The following is a 14,962-nucleotide window of genomic DNA, read 5'->3' as shown; positions in this document are numbered from 1 at the left end:
GGTTTAGACAGGCAAATGAAATGAAAGGCAGCAGAGAAAGGCCCAAAAGGAGGGAATCCTGCACACCATGAGAGATTGAAGGGGAAAGTCAAAAAGCTCTGAAGTAGCAATAGCTGTCTGGCCCTGTGAAGAATGGAATTCCAGCTAGACTGAAGGGCAGACGCACCTGAGGGGAGAGTGTAAGAACTGCAGGTGGCACATGGCTCAGAGCTATGAAGGAGGTTGTGGTGGTCTAAATAGAAGAGATGCCCCCCCCCAATATATTCAGTTGTTTATTTGTTTGTACTTTGCATCTGCTGGCTACCTGGCTGGAGGCAAGGTCACTGGGTGGATCTTTAGGTGTGGTGCTGGGTTTCAGATTTCAATCTAAAGATATGCAAAGTGTGCTGCGGCTTTTGACCTTTAGGCTTGTACCTCTCGCTGGGCTTGATCCTGTGAAGGCAGTCCAGCTTCTTCTGCCATTTATGGATCTTCCCCTGGATCTGTAAGCTTCAATAAATCCCTTCCTCCATAACTGTGCCTGTTCTGAAAGTTTATCAGCGAACCTGAATCTATCGGCTACAGGGGTTTTCCCCAGAGACAGAGAACAAAAGCACACATCCCAACCTGCTCTCAGTGTAGAAGTTCCGTTAGAAGCTGAGCTGGGCCCTCTCGTGAGTCACAGAGGCCAATTAGAGGTGCAGTACAGCACTCTGAGGGGTGTCATAGTATGCAGCAGCGACCCGGGGGAGGGAGCGGAGTAAGGCTGAAGGACCTAGTCATACTACAGAGATCTGGGCTTAAAGGCAAAGGTGGTCTCCATGAGCTTCTGAGGTATTTACCCAACTTATGAACTACTCATCCACCCACACAATAGGACCAAGAGGAGTGAGCGGAAGTACCTCCTGGGCCATTCCTTAGGAGAGGCAGTCTACAACAGCCTTAGTTATCACCCAGAGGAATGAAGGAAAGGACTAGCTGGTTTCACTCAGCTAGATAAGGGCAAGGACAAAGAAGCAAAACACTGGCCTACAAGGCCAAAGGACCCAGGTTCATTCCCCAGGACCCACGTTAGCCAGATGCACAAGGGGCGCACACATCTGAAGTTCATTTGTAGTGGGCTGGAGGCCCTGGCACACACATTCTTGCTCATTCACTCTCCCTCCCTCTCTCTCCTCTTTCTCTGTCAAATAAATAAATAAATATAAAATATTTTTTTAAAAAGAAAAACACCATAAGAAAATCCTGATAAACCAAAACAAAGCCAGGATGCTGAGCTATGAAGGAGGCCTTGGTGGGCTCTAAAAGCTTCCAAGTTCTCCCTGAAATTTTCTCCGAAATAGGGAGGTCGCTGAATTCTGGAGAAACAGGAAGAGCTGGGGAGCATCTTTTCATTTAACATGTGTCAAAACACATACCTCGGAAGGCTGACCAGCATTCCTAAGGAGCCCACATGGTCATGAGCAGTATGCACATCAAGGGGCACATCACCTCTACCACACTCAGAAGTCCACAGCCCCTTGTAGATCCATGCCTCAAGAGGACCCACTTCATGGCTCTTAACACAAAGGATCACCTTGACTAGTTCCTGAACTTTGCGTCTGGAATTATGCAGCCTGTGGCTTCTTTTTCACTCCTGATGGGCATGAGGCTTGCTCACCCATACTGCTGTGTGAAGCAGTAGCTGTCATTCACTCATTGCTACATACTGTTCCACTTTATGAATCTCCCAGAACCTATCAATGGACAACTGCCAATAGGATGTTGTCACTACCTTTAGGCTGCTACTGGGCAAGCTTGAGACCTGCTATAAGGACCAAGAGTGAGTGGTCTGCTCCAAGACCTTGCCTTCCACATCAATATTTTCCTATAGTTCTTGGGACATCTTGTGGAAGGTGATGTGGTACCTTTGTGAGGTAAGAAAGTGGTACCCTAGACGCATGTAAATGTGTGTGTTATCATATAACATGAACTCTTGACCTGGGGTGTTTTCCAGAGCTGGTGGGCACAGCCCAGACTCACTCACTCACAGCTAAACTGTTACAGTATCTGTCATAACCTAGCACAGGAATGGTCTCAGTACAAGTCACAGAGGAGGGAGTTTATGTGTACCCTCCAGAACATGTGTATGACACTGTCAGAGCAGATAACTCTACTGATGCCCAGGTTCTCTGAAAGTGGCCCAGAATCTTCAAGTCCATTGAACATGTCCTCAAATGAATGGTATGTGATATGAGGCCCACCCTCCTACATGAAGGACTCCTGAATAGTGCACAGACACAACACCCACACAAGATGGCCCAACTATTGGGGTCATTAAAAAACAACCAGCCTAAAGATGGCTTAGCAGTTAAGGTGCTTGCCTGCCAAGCCAAAGGATAGGTTCAGTTCCCCAGGACCCACGTAAGCCAGATGCACAAGGGGGCGCATACATTTGGAGTTTGTTTGCAGTGGCTGGAGGCCCTGGTGCACCCATTCTCTCTCTCTCCCCCTCCTGCCCTTTTTTCTCTCTCTCAAATAAATAAATAAATATATATATATATATATATATATATATATATTTTTTTTTTTTTTTTTTTAAGAGAAGCAGCTGGATATCTAGCACCAGGAGGTAGGCTAAAGTGCCTGAAGCTGGTGATGTTCACAGGACAGGTTTGAAGACAGAACCTAAGTTTCAGGTTTGGAAATTGGACGGTGGTGATACTCTGAACCCAGAGAGCAAGGACTGTTCAGAGAGCAGCCCCACAGTAGAAGTCCTGGCACATATGTATGTTCTTTCTTTCTTTCTCCCCCCCCCCCGTCTGTCAAAAATAAATAAATAAATAAATAAATATAGTTATATATATGTAAGCACTGGGTCCTGAGAGTGGAACAAAGTCCCCACCCAGAATAGAGTTTAACTTCAGAACTGTCTCATACATACTATCCCAACCCTGTGGTCACTCCAACCACACAGACATGGAAACACAGCGAGAGGCAACTGCCACACAAAACACTCCTGAGCTCTCAGGTTCCACATACTTCAATCAAAAACACAACCATTGGGCTGAAGAGATGGCTTAGCGGTTAAGCGCTTGCCTGTGAAGCCTAAGGACCCCGGTTAGAGGCTTGATTCCCCAGGACCCACGATAGCCAGATGCACAAGGGGGCGCATGTGTCTGGAGTTCGTTTGCAGTGGCTGGAGGGCCTGGCGCGCCCATCCTCTCTCTCTGCCTCTCTCTCTGTCTGTTGCTCTCAAATAAATAAATAAAAATTAAAAAAATAAATAAATAAGTGGCCCATTTGCCACTTAAAAAAAAAAAACCCAACCATTAAGCCCGGCATGGTGGTACACATCTTTAATCCCAGCACTTGGGAGGCAGAAGGAGGATTGCCATGAGTTCAAGGCCACAGACACTACATAGTGAATTCTAGGTCAGCCTGGGCTATAGTGAAACTCTACCTCAAAAATAAAATAAAATAAAATAAGCCAGGTGTGGTGTTGCACACCTTTAATCTCAGCACTTGGGAGACAGAGCTAGGAGGACCACCATGAGTTTGAGGACACCCTGAAAATACATAGTCAATTCTAGGTCAGCCTGGGCTCGAGTGAGACCCAACTTTGAAAAACCAAAATAAAAATTAAAAAATAAAATAAGAAGATAAAAACCAAACAAACAAAAACCCAACCAGGGGCCAAGGCACCTGCCTGCAAAGCCTAACAACCCGGGTTTGACTCCCCAGAACCCATGTAAGCCAGATGCACAAGATGGTGTATGCACCTGGAGTTCATTTGTAGTGGCTAGAAGTCCTGGTACATCCATTCTCTCTATGTGCCTCTCATTCACAAATAAACAAATAAATAAATCCTTAATTTTTTTTTAATGTAGACTTAAAATGCTCCCAGCATGGCTCAGAATTTTGTGGAAGAGGAGGCAGAAAGATTGTTAGATTGTTGGGACTTTTTGCACAGACATTGCCTCTCCCCAGCCCCCCAAAATGCCATGACCCATAATCCTCATGGGCTTGACATGTATCCCCAAAGAGGAAGGCCTCTTCAGAAAAGGGGCAGGGGAGGAGGGAAAGGATGGTACCAACATGTGTTGTTTACATACAAAATATGTCCATATCTAATAAATAAATAAATAAAATTTAAAAAGTTTTAAAAACAGAGATGGAGAGATAGCTCAGCAGTTAAGGCACTTGCCTGCAAAGCCTAATGACCCGGGTTCATTTCCCCAGTACCCATGTAAAGCCAGATGCACAAAGTGGCCAATGCATCTGGCATTTATTTGTAGCAGATAGAGGCCCTGATGTGCCCATTTTCTTTCTCTTTCTCTCTCTCTCTCTGTTTGCAAATAAATTTTAAATATATATAGATAGATAGATAGATAGATAGATAGATAGATAGATAGATAGATAGATAGATATAGATATCTAGATATAGTATATATAGATAGATATATATATGTATGTACGTATTTTTTTTTTCTTTCTTTGAGGTAGGGTTTCACTCTAGCCCAGGCTGACCTAGAATTCACTATATAGTCTCAGGGTGGCCTTGAACTCACAGCAATCCTCATACCTCTACCTCTCAGTGCTGGGATTAAAGACATGGGCCACCACGCCCGGCTTAAAAAAATATTTTTTTAAAGCCAACCAATGGGCTAGGCATATGGATCAGTAGCAGAGCATGCATAAGCCCTGAGTTTCTCCTACAGCACCACAAAAATAATAAATGTATGCATACATACATACATACATACATACATTCATACACATACCAAATAAAAAATAAGAAGCTGGACATGGTATCACTTACCTGTAACTCTAGCATTTGGAAGGTAGAGGCAGGAGGATCAGGAGTTAAGGTCATCTTCAGTTATCTAGCAAATTCAAGGTCTGTACTACATGAGACTATCACAAAAAAAAAACAAAAAAAAAAAACTGTTGAGCTGGAGAGATGGTTTAGTGGTTAAGTGGTTAAGGCATTTGCCTGCAAGGCCTAAAGACCCAGGTTCAATTCTCCAGTACCCATATAAACCAGATACACATGGTGGCACATGGGCCTGGGGTTAGTCTGCAGTGGCTAAAGGCCCTGGCACGCCCATTCTCACTCACTCACTATCTCTCCCTCTCTCTGTCTCTAATAAATAAATAAAAATAAATCTAAAAAAAAACCCACTGTTAAGTTGCCCATGCTTCAGTAAATAAGCCTTGGGACACTATGCTCATTAATTAAACTCCACGGATCACCAAAAAAAGAGACATGAACATTGTAAGGGAACTAGTTAGGAAGAAGGGGTAGCAGAAGGGGAATAAGACAGGGTAATAGGGAGTGGGGGGTGAATATGTTCAAAATACATTGTATATGTGTGTGTGTATGAAATTGTCAAAAAGATAATAAATATATGTTTTAAGTGACCAAGGCAAGACATGCATGAGCTAAGAAATACTGGGTAGCTATGCTTTGAAAGAGCAACAGAGCCAAATGTCTTGGTTCGTCTTTATTTTTAACTCTTCTTTCAACATTCTTATATAAAAAAAAAAACTCAAAGCCGGGTGTGGTGGCTTCAACATTCTCATATGAAAAAATTCAAAGCCGGGTGTGGTGGCATATGCCTTTAATCCCAGCACCCTGAAGGCAGAGATAGGAGGATCGCTGTGAGTTCAAGGCCAGCCTCAGACTACATAGTGAGTTCCCAGCACAGAAAAGCTGACCAGATTTTTCAGTAACAGACCAGAAAGCCAAAGTGGAAAATAACAGTTCTGATTTTCTATCTTGTAGGAAGTATTGGTCCTAGAAATACGCCAGGGAACTCTGTTTTTCTACAGGTCTCCTGTCTCTTGCCCTGAATAATCTGGAATGGAAAAAACTCTTCTTCTCTTTAAAGAGTCAAAGGTATTTTCTCAACTTTGAGAACTTGCATTTTAAGCTTTACTCTGGAAAGAGTCCATTTCATCTTCAAATTATGGACTTCAAGAAGAATTTTTTCAGGGCTAGAGAGATGGCTTACAGTTAAGGTGTTTGCCTGTGAAACCTAAAGACCCAGGTTCAATTTTCCAGGTCCCACATAAGCCAGACACACGTGGCGGCACATGCGTCTGGAGTTCATTTGCAGTGGCTAGAAACCCTGGTACACTCATTTCTCTCTAATAAATAAATAAAAATAAAAACTTGAAAAAAAAAATTCAGGCTGAAGAAATGACTCACTTGGTTAAATGTGCTTCCTATGTGGGTATGAGAGGGAGTTCAAATCTCCAGATTCCATGTGAACAGCCCAGTCCCTCAGGTGAGCAGAGACCTGAAAATCAATGGAGCTGCAAACTCCATAATCAGTAAAGAGACTTTAACTCAAAACAAGCCAATGCAGAACAGCAACTGAGCAGAACACCTGATGTTCCATTCTGGCCCCCACAGGCAAGCATATGAGGTGCCATACCACACTGCACACACGCCAAAAAAAAAAAAAGAGAGAAAATTTTTCATGAAAATATTTATCAGTCAAATTAAGACTACAGCTGGAGATAAGCTACTCTGACACACTCCTACACACTATCTTTTTAAAAAATATATTTATTTATTTATTTATTTGAGAGAATGGCACGCCAGGGCCTGTGGCAGCTGCAAGCGAACTCCAGATGCATGCAAGCCCCTTTCCTAGGGAAATTGAACCTGGGTTCTTTGGCTTTGCCAGGCAAGTGCCTTGACCGCTAAGCCATCTCTTGAACCCATACATACACACTATCTATCTTTATTTATTTATTTTTTATTTTTTATTTTTTTTGAAGTAGGGTCTCAGTCTCCCTAGCTCAGGCTTACCTGGAATACACTATGTAGTCTCAGGGTGGCCTTGAACTCACAGTGATCCTCCTACCTCTGCCTCCCGAGTGCTGGGATTAAAGGCGCACACCACCATGACCAGCTTTATACACACTATCTTAATAAGACCTGACATATGGGAAATTTTCTTCCATCAACAGTTTTATAAATATGATGCATGGGGATATTGATTTTTAAAACCGAGGGTCCCAGGGAATTTATCAGTAGACAAAGCACTTGCCACACAAGTGTAAGCACTGGAGTTCATATCTCCCCAGCACCCATTTAAGTGCCAAATTTGCATTGCAGGACACTTGTAATCCCAGTGCTGGACACAGACTTGAATCCCCAGGGCAAGACGGCAGCAAAAGACTAGCTGAGAGGGGTGTGGTGGCACACACCTTTAATCCCAGCAGAGGTAGGAGGATTGCTATGAGTTCAAGGCCACCCTGAGACTACAGAGTGAGACCAGGCCTCAAAAAAAAAAAAAAAAAAAAAAGGAGGGAACTACCACAGTTTGTCTATAATTATGAAAGCTCTCAATAAAAAAATTAAAGTGGTCACAGAAGATAACTGATGCCAATGCATGTATACACACACAGAGGCAAAAATAAAAATGCTGGGAGTATCAAAGTAAAAACTTTTTTTTTTTTTAAATAGAAACTCAAGCTAGACATGGAACTCACTCTGTAGCCCACCCTGACCTTGAATTCGTTTTTCCTGCCTTGGCCTACCAAGTGGTGATATTAAAAGTATGAGCCACAATGGCCAGCTTTAAATCTAATTTTTAAATTTCTTTGGCATTGCCAACTGAATTAACTAGCCTTTAAAAAATTAAATATATAAAATATTTTCTTAAATAAACTGCAAGACACTGGAATTTTAAATTTGTAACCTTGTGGCTCACACCTGTATCTCAGCATTTAGGAGGAAGACAGGATGATTACCAAAAGTTGAAGGTCAGCCTGGTCTACATAGTGAGTTCAAGGTCAGCCAGGGCTTCAGGGGAGATCTTATCACCACAACAAACAAAACAAACAATCTGTAGTCAGTCGCAAAACAAAAATACTTCATCCCAAAACTAAAGCCTAATATAGAATCTTGCTATGCAGCTATTAACAAGGTGGGCACAGCATCTGACCAAATGCTAATGCGCCAAACCAAACCCAGTTCTCAATCCTAAATCCAACCCTGTAGAATATTATCAGATGTTCAAAAATCCTTCTAACTTCCCTTTTTGCTTCCCATTCCCACACAAACTACCAAAAACACATCCAATACCAGCCACAGAACTGACCAAACCATAGCTGGTGGAAAGGCGCTAATGACACACACTGGGGTCTTGTTGTTTGGAGACAGGGTCTCTACATGGAGCAAAGCTGGGCACCAATGCACAATCCTCCTGCCTCAGCTCTTTAGCATTACAATTGCAAATATGAGGCTGGGCATAGAGGTGTACGGCTTTAATCCCAGCATTCAGGAGGCAGAGGTAGGGGGACTGCCATGAGTTCGAGACTACCCTGAGACTACATAGTGAATTCCAGATCAGCCTGGGCTAGAACAACACCCTTAAAAAAAAAAAAAAAAACCTACAGGTGTGTGCCACCCCATCGCCTCTAGGACTCTTTATTTATTTATATAGTTTTTTTGTTGTTGTTTTACTTTAGTTTTGGGGCATTTTAACAAGCAGCATTTCTTGAACCTAGAATTTCACATTACATCTCTAATATAATTAACTAGCAAAGCAGAAACTGAATCAGGGAGAAGGGCCAGGCCTCAAGCCAGATGCTAAATGGCAGAATCCTAATCCACCATGTGGACATGCCACCATGGCCCCACTCAGGGCTAAGAAGCCAGAGCTAAGGCTGCCTTTACATAAGCAGGTCCTTGAAGAAAGCACAAGTGCCTCCTCTGGGAACTCAGGAAAGTGCTATTTCGCACTGTCCAATAATCAGTTCATCACAAGGCTTTGGTGGATATTGCAGGGACATATACCCATAAGATTACTAGACATGGCAAGGTTTCACCCAGGCAAAACAAAATCATGTCAAAATAAGCTTCCAGTAGGCAGCTTTGCAGCTGTTGTTTGTTATGATATATGCAATGCAACTATCAACATACCAGAAGAAGAAAGCCATAGAAGAATATAATCAAGATATCTCAATACAGTGGCCAGGCTGTAAACAAACATATTATCAGTTATGCAGAATTCCTTCCTAAGGGCAAGCAGCAGAACAAGACAGACATCTTAGAGGACACACCGTGCCTGCAGTTGTTCTCCATCTCAGAGCAACCGCTGCCCCCTAGGCATCAAGCCCTCCAAGTTTCTGATATTCCCACCAGGGAGTCAGAACATCCCAGATAATAAGGTAGTAAGAACTGACTGCACTGTGCAATGAATCTGGACATGTGCCTGTTTCCACAGAGGAGCACAATTCTGGGATGTGACAAGAAAGCCCTCCAGAGAAACACTGCTTCACCCAAACTGGAAGGACTAAAGGGCTACGATTTGATGAAGGAAATGTGAAAATAATCTTAGGAGTGCCCAACTTCTCATGAAAAAAGCTGACACACACATAGAAGAGAACATGTATGTATCCAGGCAGACAGATAACGTTGAAGAGAAGGCAGGTGCTGTCTGGGGACTTTTAACTGGGGGGGGGGCGGGCAGTACTCAGGAGGCAGGATGAAGTTAATTAGTAATGGAAAATGCTGTCTCTCAACATTCTTGCTCCAAATAATTGCCTAACTGCAATGAGGTTCCCTTATGCCTAAATCAGGCCTTACTCCATTCAAAACCTACTTTCAGGGCTGGAAAATTGGCTTCGTAGTTAAGGTACTTGTCTGCAAAGCCTAAGGACCCAGGTTCGACTCCCCAGAACCCATGTAAGCCAGATGCATATGGTGGTGCATGCTTCTGGAGTTCCTTTGCAGGGGCTAAAAGCTCCAGCACACCCATTCTTCCTCCCTCTCTCTCTTTTTCTCTCTGTAATAAATAAATTAATTAAAAAAAAACTGTCCAGGAGTGGTGTACGTTTTTAGTCCCAGTACACAGAAGGCCAAGGTGGAAGGATAGCCATGAGTTCGAGGCCATCCTGAGACTACACAGTGAAATTCAGGTCAGCTCTGAGCTAAAGCAAGACCCTATTTCAAAAAACAAAAAACAAAAAAAAAAAAAAAAAACTTCCATTCTTTAAGATCCATACACCCCTAAATGATTTAGTGTCTAAGAGATTTGTAACTATAACTTAATGCCAAATACCAACCCCTGCTATGAAATATAGCATTTCTCATTCCTCCTCCAGAAATTTGGTTTGTTTTGTTTTGTTTTTCAAGGTAGGGTCTCCATCTAGCCCAGGCTGACCAGTAATTCACTATGTCGAATCAAAGTGGCCTTAAACTCATGGGAATCCTCCTACTTCTGTCTCCTGAGTGCTGGGAACACAGGTGTGGGCCATCATGCTTGGCTCAGAAAAATGTCATACATATCAAAAATTGGCATAAGAAAAGGAACTATTAATTAACCTAAAAAAAGAACTAATAGTTGACATTAACCAACACAAAGTCTTTGTGAATGGCCAGCAATAAGCAATGCCAAATTTCTATCCTAATTTTTTGTTTTGTTTTTTTGAGGTAAGCTTTCACACTCTAGCTAAGGACAACCTGGAATTCCTCAGGGCGGCCTCAAACTCACAGCAATCTTCCTACCTCTGCTTCCCAATGCTGGGATTAAAGGCATGCGCCACCATGCTCAGCTCTACCCTAATCTTAATATCACCATTAATTTTATTTCCAGCATCACTGAAATTTGTCTTAAAAATGCTGACATTTGTTATATACTAGGAGCCCAAAACAGGCTTGCCTTCAAATTTAGGGAGACCCTCAGAGAGACTTCAAATATAATGAACTTCCCCACCTGTACCACTGGGAGGTTCAGTCAGTTCACAGAAATTAATAACTCCAGATGTGTGCAGCCCCTTGTGCATCTGGCTAACATGGGTCCTGGGGAATCGAGCCTCGAACTGGAGTCCTTAAGCTTCATAGGCAAGTGCTTAACTGCTAAGCCATCTCTCCAGCCCAAGCCTACTATTTTATTTTAATATTTTACTTTTATTTATTTATTTGAGAGAGAGAACTAGGCAGAGGAAGAGAGAGCGCGCAAGAGAAAGAATGGGCGCGCCAGGGCCTCCAGCCACTGCAAACGAACTCCAGATACATGCACCACCTTGTGCATCTGGCTCACGTGGGTCCTGGAGAATCCAACTGAGGTCCTTTGGCTTTGCAGTCAAGTGCCTTAACCACTAAGCCATCTCTCCAGCTCCCAAGCCTACTATTTTTAAATAGTAAAAAATATTGCTTACAAGTTTCATGTTACCATAACCATGAAAAATAAAGTTGTGTTGATCTGGTTTTCCTAAAACAAAATAGAACACCCTCAACCTTCCATGTTACCCTCAAGGCATCTCAAGAGTCTTCCTAAGTGTTAGTATTGAAGTAACTAGCTTCAAGTTCCCTTTAGGCCCTCCTGTGGGTACAAAGAGCACAGGGATGGCTATTTACAACACAGCATTTAAAATAACATGCATCTTCTTTTTTTTTTTTTTTCCAGTTTTTTTGAGGTAGGCCTTGTGCTACCCAGGCTGGCCTGGAACTCATGGAGATCCAACTACCTCTGCCTCCCAAGTGCTGGTTACATTAAAGGTGTGGGCATAACAAGACATTTTGTAAGTGTTCCAGCAAACTAACCAAAGTCCCTCCCATCGATGCTGTGATTTGCTAAGAAAAATGAATAGCTCAATTTACATTAACCAAGCTACTTCCAACCAGAATAAACAAACTAGAAGAATCAGTCCCAGTTCAAAAAAATTCTTTGATTCTAGTACCCTGCCATAATAATTCTGTGACAGCCTCTGCTTGAGCACCGCTTTAGAACAGCTTGACATTTTGAAACGTGTACAATGTTCAGTAATTTAATTTCAAAAGAATGCTGGTAGATTCATTCAACAGGATTTTTTTTTTATATCTGGATGAGAAAATTTTATGAGGCACTAAATAATGTAATGTCTTGTTAATTACAGTTAATTTAAAACAGGCTTTCTAAGTAGCATCTGCATTCCTACAACGGGAGATTTTTTGTTAGCACCTTATTACTTCAGCAGCTAAAGAAGGGGGGGGGAAATAAGCAGTTTAGTCTCTTGCTTTAGCATTGAAAAATGCTGAGCATCATTTGCAGAATTAAGCTGAGATTAAAGTAAAAACACAATAAAACAAATAAAATGAAGGGCTGGAGAGATGGCTTAGTGGTTAAAGCGTCTGCCTGCAAAGACAAAGGACCCAGGTTCAATTCCCAGGACCCACCTAAGCCTGATGTACAAGGTAGTACATGTGTCTGCAGTTTACAGTGGCTGAAGGCCCCAGCACGCCCATTCTTTCTTTCTTTTTCTTATCCCCCCCCACTCCTCCCTCCCCACCCTGTCTCCCTCCCCCCCTCTGTCTCCCTCCCTCCCTCCCTCCCCCCCCCCCTCTCTGCCACTTTCTCTTTCTCAAATAAATAAAGGAAAGTGAAAACAGAGCAAAGGTGAAATTTTAAGCAGAACACTTTGTCTTCAGACGGCACATTTTGAGATTTTTGTCTAAATTTCATTGTTTTCAAATTTCTCTATAAACATGAGATAAAGCTTCCTTGAAAAAATTAGTATATTCGGGGCTGGAGAGATGGCTCAGTGGCGCAAAGCCTGACAGCCTGGGTTCAATTATTCCCCAGTATCCATGTAAAGCCAAGGGCACAAAGTGGTGCACGCATCTCAGTTCATTTGCAGCGGCAAGAAGACCTAGTGAGCCTTTTTTTTTTTTTGTCTCCATGTAAAGCCAAGGGCACAAAGTGGTGCACGCATCTCAGTTCATTTGCAGCGGCAAGAAGACCTAGTGAGCCTTTTTTTTTTTTGTCTCCCTCCCTTCTTTTTCTTCCTCTTCCCTTTTTCTCTGTCTTCCTCCCTTCTTCTTTTGTGTGTGTGTGTGTGTGTGTGTGTGTGTGTGTGTTTTCCAAGGTAAGGTCTCGCTCTAGCCCACGCTGACCTGGACTTGGACTTCACTCGGTAGTCTCAGGGTGGCCTTGAACTCATGAAGATCCTCCTACTTCTGCCTCCTGTGTGCTGGAAGTAAAGGCGTGCACCACCACGCCCGGCTTCTTCCTCCCTTCTTTACTTTCTTTGTCTCTTTCAGCTCGCAAATAAATTTTGAAAAAAAAATTTATTTTTCACTAGTAGCCTGGCGTGGTAGCGCATGCCTTTACTCCCAGCCCACGGGAGACAGGGGTAGGTGGATCGCAGTGAGCTCGAAGGCGGCCTGGAACTATAGAGTGAGTGCCAGGTCAGCGTGGGCTAGAGCGAGGCCCTACCTGGAAAAACAAACAAAAAAATTTAGTATATTTACTCAATACTTGGTGAACAGGGCTTTGAAAGCCTATGAAGTTGATTTTTTTTGTTGTTATTTTCGAAACAGTGAGTTATTAAAAGCCTAGGTTATTACATACATTAAAGGCACTCGCGTCGATGCTTTTAAAGTGCAAAGATGCAAAAGTTCTCGTGCAAACTTTTTCTTTTTGCTTAAAATCCCCAAGTTCTCTGAGGTTCAATGCTCACAAACGTTAGTTTTCGCTCGAAGGCTTCAACGGCGAATCTCGGCAGCCAAGGTCACCCAGGAGGGACCGTGTCTCCGGAGCCGCGTCAGGGGTGTGAGACCTTCCGGGGAGACCGCGGCAAGGACGCCCGCCCGGCCGCCCCGCAGTCCCGCCCGCCGCCCGAGCCCGGGCCCCGCGGAGAGGCGCCACGCGGACGCGGTCCCCGGTCCCCGGTCCCGGCCGCATCTCGCGCCTCGCCGCAGGGGAAGCGGCGCCGGGGAGAAGGCAAGTCCCGGAGCCGGGCGCTGCAGCGGGGCGCGGGCAGGGCGTGTCGTGCCGCGGGCCCCAGCAGGCAGGCGCGGCTCGGGCTCGGCCGTCTCTGGGCTCCGCAGCGGCGCCCGGAGCCGCGGGACGTGGAGAGGGGAGGACGGCCGTCCCGGCGGCGCCCCGCGGGACCGAACGGCCGGGGACGGACGCCGCCACCCCCGCCCCTCCCGGGACGGCCGACGCGAGGCTGACCCTCCCCAGCCTCCCCCCACTCCCCCGGGGACGGCGGCGCGGCGGGGTCGGGGCTCGTGCGAGGCCAGCGCCGAGGTGGACGTCGAGCGCCCCGGGCCCCGCTCGGCCGGCGCACGACAAAGCGGCGCGGCCGCGGCCCCCGCCCGACGCGCCCCGGCGGCCCCGAGACCGGCCGCGGCCCGGGCGGGGGCGGCTCCAGCGTCGGGCCGAGCGCGGGCGGGGCTCCGTCCGGACAAACTTCCCTCGGCCGCCCGCCCGCCCGCCCGCTCCGGCCCGCCGCCCGCCCGCCCCGCCGAGCCCGCGCCCGCGCCCTTTACGGAACCGAAGCCCCGGCGACCCGAGGGTGGACGCGGAGCCCCGAGGCTCGGGGTCCCCGCGACGCCGCCCGCTCCCCGGCCCCTCACCTCCTGGGACGCCGCCGTCTACTCCCTCAGGGGCGTCCTGGCCCGCGGCTCCGGGGCCTCGTGCGCCCGAACACCGAGCGCCGGAGACGGCAGCTGGCCACGCAGGGACGGTGGAGCCCCGGGCGGCGGCGGCGGCGGCGGAGGCGGAGGAGGAGCGGGCGGCGGCGGCTCCATCTTCCCCGGACGCTCACGCCGCCGTCCCAACGCGCTGACCCGAGCGGGACATTCGCTACATTGTTGGCATTCCACGGGCGTCACGTGACCCCCGCCCGCGTCACCCTGGCCGCATACCAGGCCGGGCGGGGCGCCCGCGGCCGGCTCCCCCGGCGACCCCGCCCCGCTTCCTGCCCCAGCCTCCGCGCAGGCCGCGGCCCGGCTGCCGGGGCGGGTCGGTAAGCCGTCAAAGCCGCTAGGCTCGTGGGCATTTCACACCATCTTGCTTGCGGGGGAGGGGGTGCTGGAGAAAGAAAAGAAAAGAAAAGAAAAAAGAAAAAGCCACAGGTTCCCGAGGAAGGTACGAGCCGCGGATAGTGCTGATGGCTGTTGAGACCGTAGGACGAAGTAATAAATCAGGCCGCCTAACAACCCAAGTTTAATCAAATGTTGACAACTCCCAACTCTCCAGCCCGATTATGTAAA

At 46.2% G+C, this 14,962-nt stretch overlaps 1 protein-coding gene across 3 annotated transcripts in view; it reads right to left on the bottom strand.

Annotated features, from left to right (window-relative positions):
• The window catches only part of Lats2 (large tumor suppressor kinase 2), a 78,888-nt gene extending 64,441 nt beyond the window's left edge, over positions 1-14,447 (bottom strand). For all 3 annotated transcript variants that reach the window (XM_045154853.1, XM_045154855.1, XM_045154854.1), the window contains exon 1: positions 14,324-14,447. The gene's annotated coding sequence lies outside the window, so the exon portion shown is untranslated. The remainder of the gene's footprint in view (positions 1-14,323) is intronic.
• Between the last annotated feature and the right edge of the window lie 515 nt (positions 14,448-14,962).

Source organism: Jaculus jaculus, chromosome 7, assembly GCF_020740685.1.
Source record: "Jaculus jaculus isolate mJacJac1 chromosome 7, mJacJac1.mat.Y.cur, whole genome shotgun sequence".
Taxonomy (NCBI): Eukaryota; Metazoa; Chordata; class Mammalia; order Rodentia; family Dipodidae; genus Jaculus; species Jaculus jaculus.
Note: the sequence above shows the minus strand (reverse complement) of the source record. Positions and strands in the feature narration are given on the sequence as shown.